Here is a 15,894-nt window from a genome sequence, read left to right as displayed (position 1 = left end):
CCTTAAGAAGTGGCCAGCGTGAGATGCCATGAGACTGTCTGCCTGATCACCGCTGCGACCCCAGCCCATAGGGACTTACAGAGAAGGCATTCAGTGAATGTGTGGAATTAATGTAATGGGTTAATAGCCACAAAATGTCTTAATGGTTGTTTTAGTCCAATTCCATGATGCTGATAAAGACATACCCGAAACTGGGAAGAAAAAGATTTAGTTGGCCTTGCAGTTCCGCATGTCTGCGGAGGCCTCAGAATCATGGTGGGAGGCGAAAGGCACTTCTTACATGTCAGCGGCAAGAGAAAACGAGGTAGAAGCAAAAGCGGAAACCCCTGATAAACCATCAGATCTCATGAGACTTATTCACTATCACAAGAATAGCACAGGAAAGATGGGCCCCAGTGATTCAATTACCTCTCCCTAGGTCCCTCCCACAATACATGGGGATTCTAGGATGTAGAATTCAAGTTGAGATTTGGGTGGGGACACAGCCAAACCATATCCATAGCCAACACAGTCCTGGCCCATGGCTGGTGTCGAGCTGAGCTGCGACCGTGGCTGTGTGAGTTTTGGGTGCGAGGCGTGCACACGCCTCTCAGCGGTACAGTGAAAAGATTTGGAGGCTCAAACGTGTGACCTAAAAGAATCTCCAAAGATCAAGGTCCATTCACCCTAAAAAGAAAAATCTCAGCGCAGTTTAGAGCCAGTGTTTGCTTTTGGATATGGATTCTACAGTCATAAAATGAATAAATAAAAGTCTGTAAATAAATTTTAATGTCTTTACTGGAATTGTAAACACTGATTTTCTTTCCTCACCCACCCATCTGTTGGTGAGTATCAGATGGATGAACCGTGCTGCGGGGACAGAGAGGAGGGTGCAGCTTGGCCTCTGGGACCTCAGCTGAGCACTGAGTGAGCTGTCTCCGTTTCAGACATCCACACGGAAGTTGTCCAGGCGGCTCTGGCCAAACCCAAAGAGCAGAAGATGGCCGGTGCCTATGCCTTCCAAACGCAGGTCCCTGGTCGTGCAGACCTCCATGGACGCCTACACCCCTCCAGGTAAGGGACACGCTCCCCGACGCTGCCTCCTGAACATGCTGGGTGCCTCAGAATTGACCACTAGCCCAGTAGTCGAGTTTTTGCCTTCAAAAGTGGGTGCAGGATGGGAGCTCTCCACAGATCCACACCAGCAGCGAATCAATCCAAGCCTGCCCATGTCACGATGACCCAGCAGTGCCTGTGCTACTTGCTAAAACAAGAGCTGGAAAGCTTCAGAGGAAGGTTAGGGATCCTGAGTGTGCTCAACAGGTTACCTACAATGTGTAATACTCAGCAAATAATCACTGCATACACAGACAAACAGGAGGTAGAATCTGTGGTCAAGAAAAAGGCAGTAAAAAGTGCGCACACATGCAGGGTGGTCTCTGTCACTCACCACATGAGGCGGCTGAGCACATAAAGTGTGCCCGGTCTGAAGTGGACTTGCTGCGTGAAAGACATGCCAGTTAATATAAAAAACAGAAAATATTGTATTTTTTTTTTTTTTTTTTTTTTTGAGATGGAGTTTCGTTCTGTTGCCCAGGCTAGAGTGCAGTGGCGCGATCTCGGCTCACTGCAATCTCCGCCTCCCAGGTTCATGCCGTTCTCCTGCCTCAGCCTCCCAAGTAGCTGCCCTCTGCCACGCCTGGCTAATTTTTTGTATTTTTAGTAGAGACGGGGTTTCACCGTGTTAGCCAGGATGGTCTCGATCTCCTGATCTCGTGATCCACCCGCCTCGGCCTCCCAAAGTGCTGGGATTACAGATGTGAGCCACCTCACCTGGCCTATTTGTATTTCTTATTGAAAGTATAGTATGAGCATTTCAAGTTAAAAATATACTAGTAAAATTAATTGTACCTGTTTATATGAGGCTACAAGGAAGGTTTCAAGTTCTATAACAGGACTCTCATAATTCTGTTGGAAAGTGCCCGTCTAGATGTCTGATACAACAGAAGACCGAGTTTTTAAATCTATAATTATAAATATTTAGGGAATCAAATTACAACGTGTCAAAGAATGAAAATATTTTAATTCTTGAGCCAGAGGAAGGGAAGACACTTTTTACTATAATGGAGTTGGGGAATTTCAGGTTCCATACTTGATAATCTTGAGAATTGTCACTCCCTCCTCACAGGTAAAAAGCTGAGCAAACTGAAAAATCAGCAGTTCTTCTTAAACCTGCACGAGACCTGAGGTCACAGGCAAGCCACTGTCCGTAGATTGGCTGGACAGGTAAAGCAGATGAATCACCATACACTGGAGCACAATGCTCCAAGGAACCCACACTGGGATTGGAAAACCTGAACTGGAATTGACAAATTGCTGCAGTGAGGTGCGGCCACGTCTGAGAGTTAAAACCTCCAGGAGGCCTGTGCATATGGGTCTCATGCTTTTGTGAGTTGTATCATCAGAAGTTCAACCAGGTTCGCGAAGTAAACATCACAGAAAAATCCCTTCATACTTACTACAGGGGAAAGAGAATAGGAATCATTTTTCAATATGCAGGTGCACTCTTCACTAGGTCTACCTTCCAGAGAAGCTAGTTAACTAGAGACTCACCTGGTGGGATTTTATCAGAGCCTTCTGACCTGGGGGAAAGGGAAATACCCAATTCCAACCTCTAGAACTGAAAAGCAAAAAAGAACAGAGTATCCAAGCACTATGGGACTTCCACAGAGGCAGAAAATATGCATAACGGTAATACAAGGGGGAAGAAAGAGGAACAGAAGAAATATTTGTAACAGTAATAGCTGAATTTCCTCAGATTAATGCCAGACACCAAACCATAGATCCAGGGAGCTCAAGAAACACCAAGAAGGATAAATGTAAAAACGAGGACCACAAAAACAAAACAAAAATAAACTCTACTTGGGCATAAAATATTCAAACTATGGTGAATCAAAGATTAAAAAGCAAAGAAACTAGAGTCATCTCCTTCCCTATGGAGGATCAAAGATAAGAATTATATTCAACTTCCCCTCAAAAACCATGAAAGCAAGAAATGGAGTGAAGTATTTAAACTATTGAGAGGAAAAAAATTCCATTAACCTAGAAGTCTATACTCTGTGAAATTATCTTTCAAAAGTGAAGAAAAAGTAAAGACCTTCTCTGGCAAAAATTGCAAAATTTGTTGCCGGTAGACCTGCCGTGCAAAAAATGTTCAAAGTTCTTTAGAGAAAATAGTAGAGGTCGGTAACTCAGCTGTACATAAGGAAAGGAAGAGCACAGTCTGTTTACAGGGGCTCACACCTGTCATCCTAACACTCTGGGAGGCAAAGATGGGAGAACAGCTGGAGGCCGCTTAGTTTAGACCAGCCTGGGCATCGTAGTGAGACTCTGTCTCATTTAAAAAAAAAAAGCCAAATGTAGTGGCCGACACCTATAGTGCCAGCTACTTTTGAGAGGCTGAGACGGGTCACTTCTTGAACCCAGGATCCCGTTCAAGGCTGCGGTGAGTTATAATGATGCTACTCCACTCCAGTCTGGGCAACAGAGCAAGACCTTGTCTGTTTAAAAAAATAAATAGAAAAACAAAAAGCATCAAAGAAGAAATAGTGAAGGTAGTAGAAAATCTTTCATTTTTATTAATAGATCTAACATAACAGTTCATTCATAATAGCGACAGTATATTACGTGCTTATGTATATGTCATATACACACACTTAAATATAAGTGAAATGAAGGAGAGCAGTGATGCCCAAGGGATGGAGGGATGGGAGAGAGCAATTAGGAATTAGGATTATTTTGTTATTATAGTGTGCTTGCATTATCAAGAAACCAGTGTAGTGTCGTTTGAAAGTGGACTTGGGTTACTTGTAAATTTATATTGCAAATTCCAAGGCAGCCACTTAAAAAAAAAAAAAAAGAGTAACTGATATGCTAAAAAAGGAAAGAAAATAAATCATAGAAAATGCCCAATTAAGACCACAAGGAAAAAAAAAAAGAGTGAAAGACAAAAACAAAAAACAAGGGCAACAAATAGAAAATAGTAACAAATATGGTAGATGTTAATTCAACTGTATATCATTACTTTCAGTGTCAGTCCAAATGCACCAAACTATATATTGTCTATAAGAAATCCACTTTAGATATAAAGACATACATATAGATCAACAGTAAAGGGATGGAAAAAGATACAAATGTTAACGCTAATTTTTTTGTGTGCAATGGCCTGATCTCATCTCACTGCAACCTCTGCCTCCTAGGTTCAAGTGATTCTCCCTCAGCCTCCTGAGTAGCTGGGATTACAGGCATTTGTCATCATGCCTGGGTAATTGGTTTTTTTTTTTTCCTATTTTTGTACAGATGGGATTTCACCATGTTGGCCAGGCCGGTGTTGAACTCCTGACCTCAGGTGATCATCCCGCCTTGGCCTCCTAAAGTGCTGAGATTACAGGCATGAGCCACCGCACCCGGCCAACACTCATTTTGGATAATGGAAGTGGTGATATTAATTTCAGACAGAGTCGGCTTTACATCAAGGAAAGTTACCAGAGATGACTATTATGAAATAAAGGGATCAATTCTCCAAGAAGATATAACAATCCTGAAATGTATTTTTGCTAACAAAGCATCAGAATGCCAAAACAAAAACTGATACACTTCCAGGAGAAGTAATTAACCCACTATTATAGTTGGAGACGTTAACACCCCTTTATCAGAAATGGACCAATTCGGTAGCCAGAAAATCAGTAAGGACAAAATTGAAATCGGCATCCTCAGTCAACTGTATATAACTGACGTTTATAGACTATTTCCTCCAACAACAACAGAATACACAACATTCACCAAGACAATACCATGTTGTGGTCCATAAAACACACCTTAACAAATTTAAAAAAATAGGAATCAAACAAGTATGTTCTCAACCACAGTAAAGTAGAAATCAATAATAGATGACGAGAAAATATATTAGGATATTAAAAAATACACTTATACATAATACATTGCTCAAGGAAGAAATCTGAAGATTTCTTCGAATTTTTGAAGTAAATGAAAACGAAAACTTGTTAAAAATTTGTGAGCTGCAATGACAGTAATGTTTTTAGGGAAATTTATAGATTTTAAATGCATACGTTAAAAAAAACAAGATCTAAAATCAATCAGCTTCCACCTTCGAAAACTAGAAAAAGAACATCCAATTAAATTCTGAGCAGGAGACAAATAATGAAAGAGCAGAAATCAATACATTGAAAACAGAATATCAGTAGAGAAAAATCAATGAAACCAAAAGCTGGTTCTTTGAGAGAAAATCTGTAAGCCTCTAACAAGAAAAAAAAAAAATACAGCAGATAAATTACCAATATCAGAAATGAAATAAGGGACATAACTACAGATCCCATGGACATTAAAAGGATAATAAAAATTATGAACAACTCTATGGCCACAAATTTGATAACGTGGATGAAATGAACCAATTTCTTTAAAGACAGAATCTGCCAAAATTTGAACAGGAAGAAACGATCTGTACAGGCCTTTATCTGTTAAATTGAATCAGTGGTTAATAACCTTTCAAAACAGGAAGTGCCAGGCCCAGATGGGTTCACTGGTGAATTCTACCAAATATCTAAGAAGAAATTATACCAATTATCTACAATCTCTTTCAGAACATAGAAGCTGAGGAATGCTTCTTAACTCATTCTATAGAGCCAGCATCATTTTAATATCAAATACCATTTTAATAACAAAATATTACAAGAAAACTACAGAACATCTCTCATGAACATAGATGCAGTAATCTTCAATAAAATATTAGCAAATTAAATCTAACAAAAATTGTGCACTAAAACCACATGGAATGTCACATATCCAAAGCTGGTTTAACATTGAAAAGCCAATTAACGTAATTCATCACATTAATGGGTCAAAGACTAACAGATGCCTCATCTAAGAAGATATAGAGATGGCAAATCGACGTATGAAAACATGCTTCACATCATGTGTCATAGAGAAATGCAGATTAAAGCAACAGTAAGATATCACTACGCCAGAATCCAGAACACTATCAACACCAAAGCCTGTGAAGACGTGGAGCTGTGGGAATTGTCTCTCAATCATTGCTGGTCTTAATGCAAAATAGAACGGCCTTTAGGAAGACAGATCCGTGGTTTCTTACAAAACTAAATATACTCTCACCATATGATAAAGCAATTAGATTCCTTGGCATTTGCTCAAAGCAGTTGAAAACTTATGTCTACACACAAAGCCTGCACGTAGATATTTAGAGCAGCCTTATTCATAGTTGCCAAAACTTGGAAGCAACCAAAATGCCCCTCAGTAGGTGAATGTATAAGTGAGCTGTGGTACATCCAGACAATGGGATATTATTTGAGGCTGAAAATAAATGAGCTATCCATAAAAAGACACGGAGGAAACTTAAAGGGCATATTGCTAAGTGAAAGAAGCAATCTGAAAAGGTTGTTGTATGATTCCAGCTTTACAACATCCTGGAAAAGGCAAGACTATGGAGACTGTAAGAAGATCAGTGGTTGCCAGGGGGAGGCAGGGATGAATAGGCAGAGCAGGAGAATTTTTAATATCATGTGATCTCTGTATGATACTGTAATGGTGGATACATATTATGCATTTGTCCAGACCCATATATTGTACAACACGAAGAATGAACCCTGATGTGAACGATGGAGTTGGAGTGGTAATGATGTTTCGCCATAGAAGTATCAGTTGTGACAAAGGTACCAGTCTGGTAGGCAATGTCGATGATAGGAGATGGTGTACATATATAGGGTATACATGAGACATCACTGTAAAGCTGGAAAATATGACACTGAGATGAAATGGCGCTGATGGGCTTAACAGGTTGGAGAAGGAAGATGAAAAGGAATTAACCAAAGTGAAGCCCAGAGAAACAAAATGAAAGAAAAGCCAACAGAACCTCAAGCTCCTGTGATACGTCAATATACTTGTAATACAAGAAGGAAAAGAGAGAGAAGAGCAGGAACCTTTGAAAAAAGGAGTCCAAATTTTCTCAGATTGATGTCAAACCACCTGTGTCCGGCCCTGAGAAGTTCAGTGAATTCCAAGCAGAACAAGTATAACAAGAATCACATCCACGTTCATGATAGCCAAAGTACTGAAATCCCAAGATGAAGAGGAGATCCCGAAAGGACTCAGAAGAAAAAGACACGTGACACACCAGAGAAGCATTTGAACAACGCGTGACTTCTGTGAAGACACAGTGGAGACCAGAAGACCATGGAAAGACATTTTTTAAAGCACTAAAAGCAGGAGAAAGGCCTGTCAACTCATATCCAGGGAAAATCTCCTTTATAAACGGGTGAAACAGCACATTCCCAAACATGAAAGCTGAGAGAATGTGTTATCAGCAGAACTACACTATAAACGTGCTAAAGAATGTACTTGGCTGATTGCAAACGATATCAGATGAAAGGTTAGCTCTATGAAAAAGAACCCTAGAAATCATAACAGTGCGCTCTACATTTTGTAGAATATAAAATCATAGAATATTTTACTCTATGATTTTATGGCTTTTGTTTTTTAATGATCTTACAATTTTATGATATAAAATCATAAATTGTACATGCTTCTCTATGCCTCCTTTACCTGTTTTGAAGTCCTTGCTGTACCATGCATCGGTAGTTTATTCCTTAATATTTATTCATATTCTATTTGATAGATATGATACATCCTGTTTATTCATTTACCAGTTGGTTATTCATTGTTTCCAGTATTCAGCTGCTGTCGACATTTAGGTACATATCTTTGTGTATGCATATAATTTCCTTTATCTGAAGTGGATGCCAAGTAGCATGATTGAGTCTTATTGTAAGTTTAGGTTTAGCTTTTTAAAAACTGCCAAATTATTTACAAAATAACTGCACCATTTCACACTTCCACCAGCAGCATATGCGCATCCCAGTTTCTCCACATCATCACCACCGATAGTTATTGTTGATGTTTTGATTTTTACCATTCTAATTGATGTGAAATGGTATATCATTGTGTATTTACTTTGCAACAATGAATGATGCTAAGCATTTTTAATGTGCTTATTAGCTTTTAATGTGCTAATTCCTATCCATAGCCATTTGTATATATTGGTAAAATGTTCAGGTTTTTTGCTCACGTTTTAAATGGGTTGGTTGTCATCTTATGGGTTATAGGTGCCTTATACAATCTGAATATAAGACTTTTACAGATGTAACGTTTCTCAGTGAAAGAACAAACTATTATGTAGCAGACAGAACAAAGCCTTTCCCCCAAGATACCCAGGTCCTATTCCACGGAACTTATGAACCTGTTGCCTGAAGTGGCAAAAGGGATTTTGCAGCTGATTAATTTAAGATCTTGAGATGGGACCATTATCCTGGTTTAAGTCGGTAGACCCACTGTAATCAAGAAGGTTCTGACAAGAGAAAAGAACTGAAGACTGGAGTGATGCCCTTTAAAGATGAAGAGGGGCCAGGAGTCAGGGACACAGGTGGCCTCTAGAAGTTGGGAAAGGTAAAGAAATGGATTTTCCTTTGACGCCTCCAGAAGGAACGTAGTTCTGCTGACACTTAGATTTTACACTTCTGACTTCTCCATCAGTAGGATAATAGATTCGTGTCTTGTTATAAGCCCCTAAGATCAAGGTAATTTGTTACATTAGCTATAGGGAGATAATCATCTTTTAAAACTTTAGTTTTCTATTTTAATGAAGTCCATTTTACTAATTTTTATGGATTGTGTTATTGGAAGTTTTAGAAGTCTCATGGTCTTACTGTTCTTTCCTTTAGGTCTGTGATCCATTTGGAGTTAATTTTTGTGTGTGCAGTAGGGATCTAAGTGGGATTTTTATTTGTTTTGGTTTGGTTTGGGGGATTTTTTTTCCTACGCTTTTTCTTTTTGGTGTGTGGGTACCCAGTTGCCCCTGCAACATTTGTTGAAAAAACAAACTACCTTTCTCTTACTGAATTGTCTTGAGACCTTTGTCAAAAATAAATTAACCATAAATATAAGGCTTTATTTCTGAGTTTAATTCTGTTCCTTTGATGTACGTGTCTATTTTTGTGCTAATACCACTGCCTTGATAACCATGACTTTATGTTAAGTTTTGCAATCAGATAGTGAAGTCCTCCAACTTTGTTTTCCTTTTTCAAAATGATTTTGGCTATTGTAGGTCCTTTGTATTTCCAGATAAAATTGAGAATAAGTTTTCCATTTCACACACAGCCTTCTGGGATTTTATTAGGCAGTGCCTTGAATTAATGGAACAGTTTGGGAAGAATTGTCTTGATAATGCTGAGTTTTCCAATTCACGATCATGAATCTGCCTCCATTTATTTAGTTTCCATTTATTTGGATCTTTAATTTCTCTCAGTAATGTTTTATAGTTGTCATTGTGCACCTTTTTGTTAGAAGTTCAGCTGAGTATTTCATGCTTTTGATGCTATTGTGAATGGAACGATTTTCTTAATTTTATTTTCAGGTTGTTTATTGCTAGTGTATGTATATCTTTATCTTCTGTGACCTCATCAAACTTTGTTTTAGTAATGCAAACATTTTTGGTGGATTTCTTGCCATTTTCTACATCTCAAGGTCTTGTCATCTATGAATAAAGACACTTTTATTCCTTTCTAATCGGAATGTCTTTACTACTAAATTTGTTAAATTGTTTCTCCAGCTAGAACCTACCAGATAATGTTGAATAATAGTGGCAAGAGGGGACATCTTTGTCTTGTTCGCCATCTTAGGGAACATGCATTCTATTGTTTACCATTGAATACAACGTTAGCTGTGGCTTCTCACGAATGTACTTTAACAGGTTGAGGAAATTACCTTCTATTCCTGGTTTGTTGAGTTTCATTCTCTTGAATTTGTCAGTACTTTTCTATGTCTCTTAAGGCCAACTTGCGGTTCTACTCCGTAATTCTATATTGTGTATGACATTAATTCACTTTTGAATGTTAAATCAACTTGACTTCCTGTCCCCATGCTGTGTAATTCTAGTCATCACTGGTCATGCTGCTTGCATTTCATATGCTGCTTGCTTGGTTTGCTGCTATTCTGTCGAGTGTCTATATCACATTATTCTGCAGGTTTCTTGGAAAAGGTAGGTGGGAGTGAGGAATTGAAAGATTGGAAAGGGTTGTGAGAAGACGTTCTGGGGAGATGGTTGTGCGCCATATGGACACCTGGTTGTGTACCTTTCTCAAAAGTCTCAAGGCTGTGTCAGTTTTACTTTTACTTTGATATAAATTGTGTAAGTTTTCTTAAAAGGCAGGGTGGGCCATGCGCAGTGGCTCACGCCTGTAATCCCAGCGGTTTGGGAGGCCGAGGCAGGTGGGTCACGAGGTCAGGAGATTGAGATCAGCCTGGCCAACATGGTGAAACCCTGTTTCTGCTACAAATACAAAAATGAGCCAGGCATGGTGGCACGTGCCTGTAATCTCAGTTACTTGGGAGGCTGAGGCAGGAGAATCGCTTGAGCCTGGGAGTGAGAGGTTACTGTGAGCTGAGATCATGCCACTGCACTCCACCCTGGGCAACAGAGCAAGACTCTGTCTCAAAAGAAAAAAAAGCAAGGTGATAGAGAATTTTCAGGCTCCTAATATCATTGCTTGTCTAACAAGTAAACTTTAAAAAATAATTCCCAGACAGCATAAGTCATGTGACAGTGGTAATAAGTGTGAATATTGTTTGCTATTAGTGTCTTTTAAGAAGCAAACCTGTGTTTTAAGCTTATTTGCTGTGACTCCTCCTCTCCCCCAATGATCTGGAGCTGCTCACGTGAGCCAGCACCTCCCATCACTCACCTGTAAGTAGGATTCTGAGTGTCATTCTTAGGTTGAAGTTTAACAAATACACCAGCAATTTATTCCCAAAAACCTTGGTACTGCATGAAAAGTTATTAAATGAAAAATGTTCTCCTGAATTAGAGTGAAAAAATGGATGTATTTTATCATAATCCAAGATACTCAATTTGTAGATAGAAAAATCAATAATGAGAATGTATAAGAGACGAATTCTGTAAAAGTGAGTAGATGAGAGTGTAAAATGTGACATGAGGGTTTGTCGTGTGCCCCGGAGGAAAATGGGGAGGTGGAGGGGCCGCTCCATGTGAGGCATATTCTGCTTTCTCTCCTGTTACCATCATCAGCGTCTTGATCCTTAGAGAGCTGCATTCGTATTGAACACACAGACGTAGAAAATCCATCACCCTCATGGGTATTGAACACAGTGACGCAGAAATCACTTGCATGGGTATCTAACACACTGATGTAGAAATAAATCAGCTGCATGGGCATCTAACACACCGATGTGGAAATAAATCAGCTGCATGGGCATCTAACACACGGACATACAAATAAATCAGCTGTATGGTAACTAACACACAGACGGAGAAATCACCTGCATGAGTGTGTAACACATACACCAATGTAGAAATAAATCAGAGCCCAGAAGAGCATCTCAGGACTAACAAGGGGTAAACATAGTCACACTGAGACTCCTGAGAGCCACACAGGCCCTCCGCCTCCCCTTGCCCTCTCACTTTCTGACTGACACAAGAAAACACTTGGTTTCTTCCCAAACTACTGTGTAGAGGAAATGTGTCAGTGCACCTTTGAGATGACAGTATCAATCATCTTATAGCATGTTTGTTTAGGGTGTTTTGGAAGCAAAATTCATCATGCTAAAGTTAAATGGTTCATTGTCTGAAAAGTGGTTTAAATTCTCAACAGTGTCTACAGCAAAAAGTCATTGAACAACTGTTCAGACTTGCGTGAAGTAAATCTGTGTTTGAGGGACTGAGATTGTGGTGCATGTTTCTGCTGCAATACATAGCAAATCGTTTTTCTTCTTACAAAGATACCTCTCCTGGCTCAGAAGATGAACACTCAGTGCAGGGGGACTCCCAAGGCACCCCGACCTCCAGCCAGGGTTGCATCAACATGGAGCACTGGATCAGTCAGGCCATCCATGGCTCCACCACGTCCTCCACCTCCTCCACCTCCTCCACCTCCTCGACCTCCTCGTCCTCCATGCAGAGCAGGGGCAGCGGGGCTGCCCACAGGCTGGCGGAGGTCATGGCCCAAACCCACATAGGTGAGCATGCTTCACAGTGTCTTTCTGTGCCTGTTGTCTAAATGCCTTTGTGGGTGCAGGTTTTCCTCTGTTTGCATCATGGCTGTGGAATCCCTTGGTGGAAAGAGCGCAGAGCCCCTCTGGCCCCTGGGGTGCTTTGGTTGGATTGTTTCTGGAAGCTCCTTTACTGCTTCTCATGCCCAGGTCCCTCCCACAACTGGAATTCCAGGGGCCTTTCTACTGGGGAATCCTGCAGCCATATCCACTCCCATCTTTTCTTCTCACTTATGCTCCTTTGTGAAACCTTAACAGTCCCAGTCAATAGGACAGGGTTTTAAAGTGTGCTCCTCCTGACCACGGGAGTCATTGATGGAAATGAGGGCTTTAACCACGGCTGCTTTACGCTGCTGTCTGCCACAGGTGTTCAGATTTCTTGGGCGTGGCGCACTGTTTTGTGTAGGTTCTATGATAAGGGAGATCCTCTGTGTTAGAAAAAGAACGAAGTTAGGATCACTGCCCTACAACGTTTGAAGATGCCGTGGAAAAGGAGTGAAGTGAGAATTACTAGAGGTAGAGCCCACGCATAGGGGAGCCATGATGAGCCTCGCGTCGCTCTGCCTTTGAATGGTTCAGGAGAAAATGTTTTCCATCAAGTATGGGACTTGGGTTGAATAGGATTTGGTGTGTGTCTGTATTAAAGCAGTAACCGGAGACGACTGTGAACCAAGTCGCCGATAACAGAGCACGAGCCACAGGCTCAGACCCTCCCGGCACCAGCTACCACAGGAAAGCCTGATCTCTGCAAAACCGTCAGTGGGAAGCAGGTGGACATCACGTGTGATCAGACAGCCGACAGACACCCCAGAACCCCAGAATGTTCACTTCTAGATCACTGACTCCTTGACACCCAGAGGCGTTTCGGATTGACTTGGGTCCCAGCCCCTTCGGTGCTCACTGACACTGAAAGCGTCAGCTGTTTTCTGTCTGGAACAGGAGTTTGCTGTCAGGAGAGCTGGGTCTGTCTCACTTTTCCCAATAACTGCTGCTGGGATCTTGAAGTCCTTTGTCCTTGCTTTAGGCTTTGAGTGAGGGAAAAAAAATTGAAAAAAATAATTTTTCTCTCTCAACTGTTGTGAGTATAAAGGAGAAAACAGAAATACTCTCTAAAAGTTTGCAAAGTAGTACTCAAATGCACAGCAGTATTAAACTTCAGTTTGACAGTTTCAGGAACATATACACTCGTTTATGTGAATTAATAACCCTACCTGAAATCCCAGTAGGCTAAACATTGAACAGAAATGTGTGACTGCTACATATTTTTCCATAATAAAATTCCATGTGTATATTGGATCGCAGGATAGTGGCTCTGCCAGACGTGAACGGGGAGGCCAGACACCACCTCTGCCTCTTGGTGGAAGCATTTGTATCCTCGGATTTCATTCAATTTTAAGAAAATACACAGAATCTTACCAAGGAAAACACGTACTTTTGAATAAATGAATCACTGCACTTGGGCCTCCCTTTGTGGGTTTACCCTTTCAATACTGGAGGAAGTTTTAGTACAAAGAATTAATTTATCCAAACTATGAGGGGCTCCTAACTCATGTACCTCAGGGCTCAGTGTGACCCAAATGTAACTCTCGGGTGATCGCGTTCCGGTAATTTCTAATTGGGCACAAAGATAATCCTCCTAGACTATCTGGAAATTTTCTATAAGTTTGGGAGTCTTTTGGAAAAGCCATGACAAAATAATGAAACTTGAAGAGGAGAAATATTTTGTGTGGCAAAACAAGAGAATTAAAAAGTCAGATATGCATTTGACCTTCTGAGATAATCAGAAGCCTGTGAACGAGAACTTAGCATCTGTGATCGTGCGTGTGCGTGAGTGTTCTAAGGAGTCCAGTCACAAGATAGTCACACTGGCCAAACCCCACCCCGGACCCTACATGGTCATAGCCATTACTGTTCCCATTTGATGAAGAAACTGAGGCACGGAGAGCTTAAGGGACATCCCCAAATCCCCAGAAGTTTCCAGAGCTGGGTTTCCAATTCCAGGCCCTGGGCTCCAAAGCGCGAGTAAAGCCCTGGGCTGTGTGGACGGTGGCCGACAGGAAACGGGACCCTTCCATGAACACACACACGCTTCCTGGCGCCCTGCCATTGCCGGTCTAACGTTATTCTAGTTAAAATGCCGCTGACGTGGCTCCTGTTAGGAAATTGAGGTTTCACCGAACTCTGCTCCATTTTCGGCAACATGAGTTATGCTGGGGTCCCCCTTTGTGCCGGATGTGTGTGGCAGACATGGCTGAGATCGGCTTTGGCTTCTCACGGCACCCCCAGGGTGAGCGCCCGCGCTCCGGTCTCTTCCTAAGTTATGGCTTGCTCAACCTGCAGAGCAAATGCCACAACCACCAGAAACACTCATGATGTGCTTCTTTACAGAAAATCATTCTGCACCTCCTGACGTAACCACGTACACCTCCGAGCACTCCATACAGATGGAGCGACCACAGGGTTCCACGGGGTCCCGGACAGCGCACAAGTATGGCAACGTCGAGCTCATGGAGACCGGGGATGGTACGTCCTAAAGCAGAGATGCGTTTTTTTCTGGGAAACGGTTTGTGTTGATGTCCCGTTCTGCGCCCGTGACTGGGTGTGTTTCTTCCTGGGGTACAATCTGCTGCCATTTTATCTGCTGAATAACTAACAGTGGTTCAGCAATGGAGAAATTCTTGTACAGGTGTTAAGACCCTGAACAGTCACTTAGAAGAGCAAGATGAAGTTAAATGTACAACAGAATTACTGTCAGATGGGGGGATATGTTGCTTTAGACTTCGGAGGAAAGAAGGTCTTTTTATCCATGTTGGACAGAGATGTCAGCGACTTGTGTAACAGGCTGTGGCCGAGGGCTGCTTCTTCCTTCCTGTGGCCTGGTCTTGTTATGTGCTGACTACAGCGGCGGTTTGTATCACCTAGCCCCTGTTCTATTTAAGTCTTAGTCCTTCCCTGGGGTCATAAAAGTCAGTGTAGAACCTAGCAGTGAATGAAATACAATGTCCCTGTGTGAAGCCTCATCGAGCAGCCTTGGAATGGTGTAATCTTGCAGTGCACGGGCCTCGCAGGCGGACAAGGAGGCCTATCCGAGGCCCAACAGGTAGACAGGGAGGACTATTGGAGCCGCGATAAGCACAGAGGACAGGGAGGCCTGTGTGGACACAGTGGAGAGGCACAGTGGCCAGGGAGGACAGCGCGGTTGTGTGGATCCATAGGACACTGTGGCGTCTAAGCACGTTCTCCCAGAGGAGAGGACTCTGCGGGCACTGATAGTGGGAGCTGGCTGAGAGTCCAGCGAGTGAGACTCCCTGTGACGTGCACAGCTGCCATCTGCGCAGCAGCTCCTGATGCCAAGATGGTCATGCGATAAATGCACAAAGCGCATCTCCAGCAAAAAGCCGCCGAGTGTCCACATCCAGGATATCCACCACGGTGGCTTTTTGGTGTTAATACGATGAATGTGAGCAGCAGGTGGTCTGCGTTCTGGGTGTGTGTGACTGTGCCACTCCAGTTTTGTTCTCATATCTTGATGAGCATGAACGGTTCCTGACGAGGGTAGGTAAGGATGCTGTGACCTGAGACTCTGCAGTATTGTAGCTTGAGGAACCAAGGAGTTTTTCTCTCTTGCAAACCTGTCAGGGAGGATGTTCCAGGCTGGTGACTGCTCCATGAGGTATTCAGAGATCCAGGTTCCTTTCAGACCCCTGCTCTGTGTTCCCACGGACACGGCTGTCCTTGCTGTGGTTGGGACTGAGTGATTGC

The 15,894-nt window shown here is 42.1% G+C and overlaps 1 long non-coding RNA gene across 1 annotated transcript; it reads left to right on the top strand.

Annotated features, from left to right (window-relative positions):
- The first annotated feature begins 985 nt into the window (after positions 1–985).
- On the top strand, positions 986–3,117 carry LOC141408318 (uncharacterized). The gene is made up of 2 exons (XR_012422027.1): positions 986–1,053; positions 2,168–3,117. It is a non-coding gene; the product is annotated as an uncharacterized lncRNA (long non-coding RNA).
- The last annotated feature ends 12,777 nt before the right edge of the window (positions 3,118–15,894 follow it).

This window comes from Macaca fascicularis, chromosome 13 (assembly GCF_037993035.2).
Source record: "Macaca fascicularis isolate 582-1 chromosome 13, T2T-MFA8v1.1".
NCBI classification, from domain to species: domain Eukaryota; kingdom Metazoa; phylum Chordata; class Mammalia; order Primates; family Cercopithecidae; genus Macaca; species Macaca fascicularis.
Note: the sequence above shows the minus strand (reverse complement) of the source record. Positions and strands in the feature narration are given on the sequence as shown.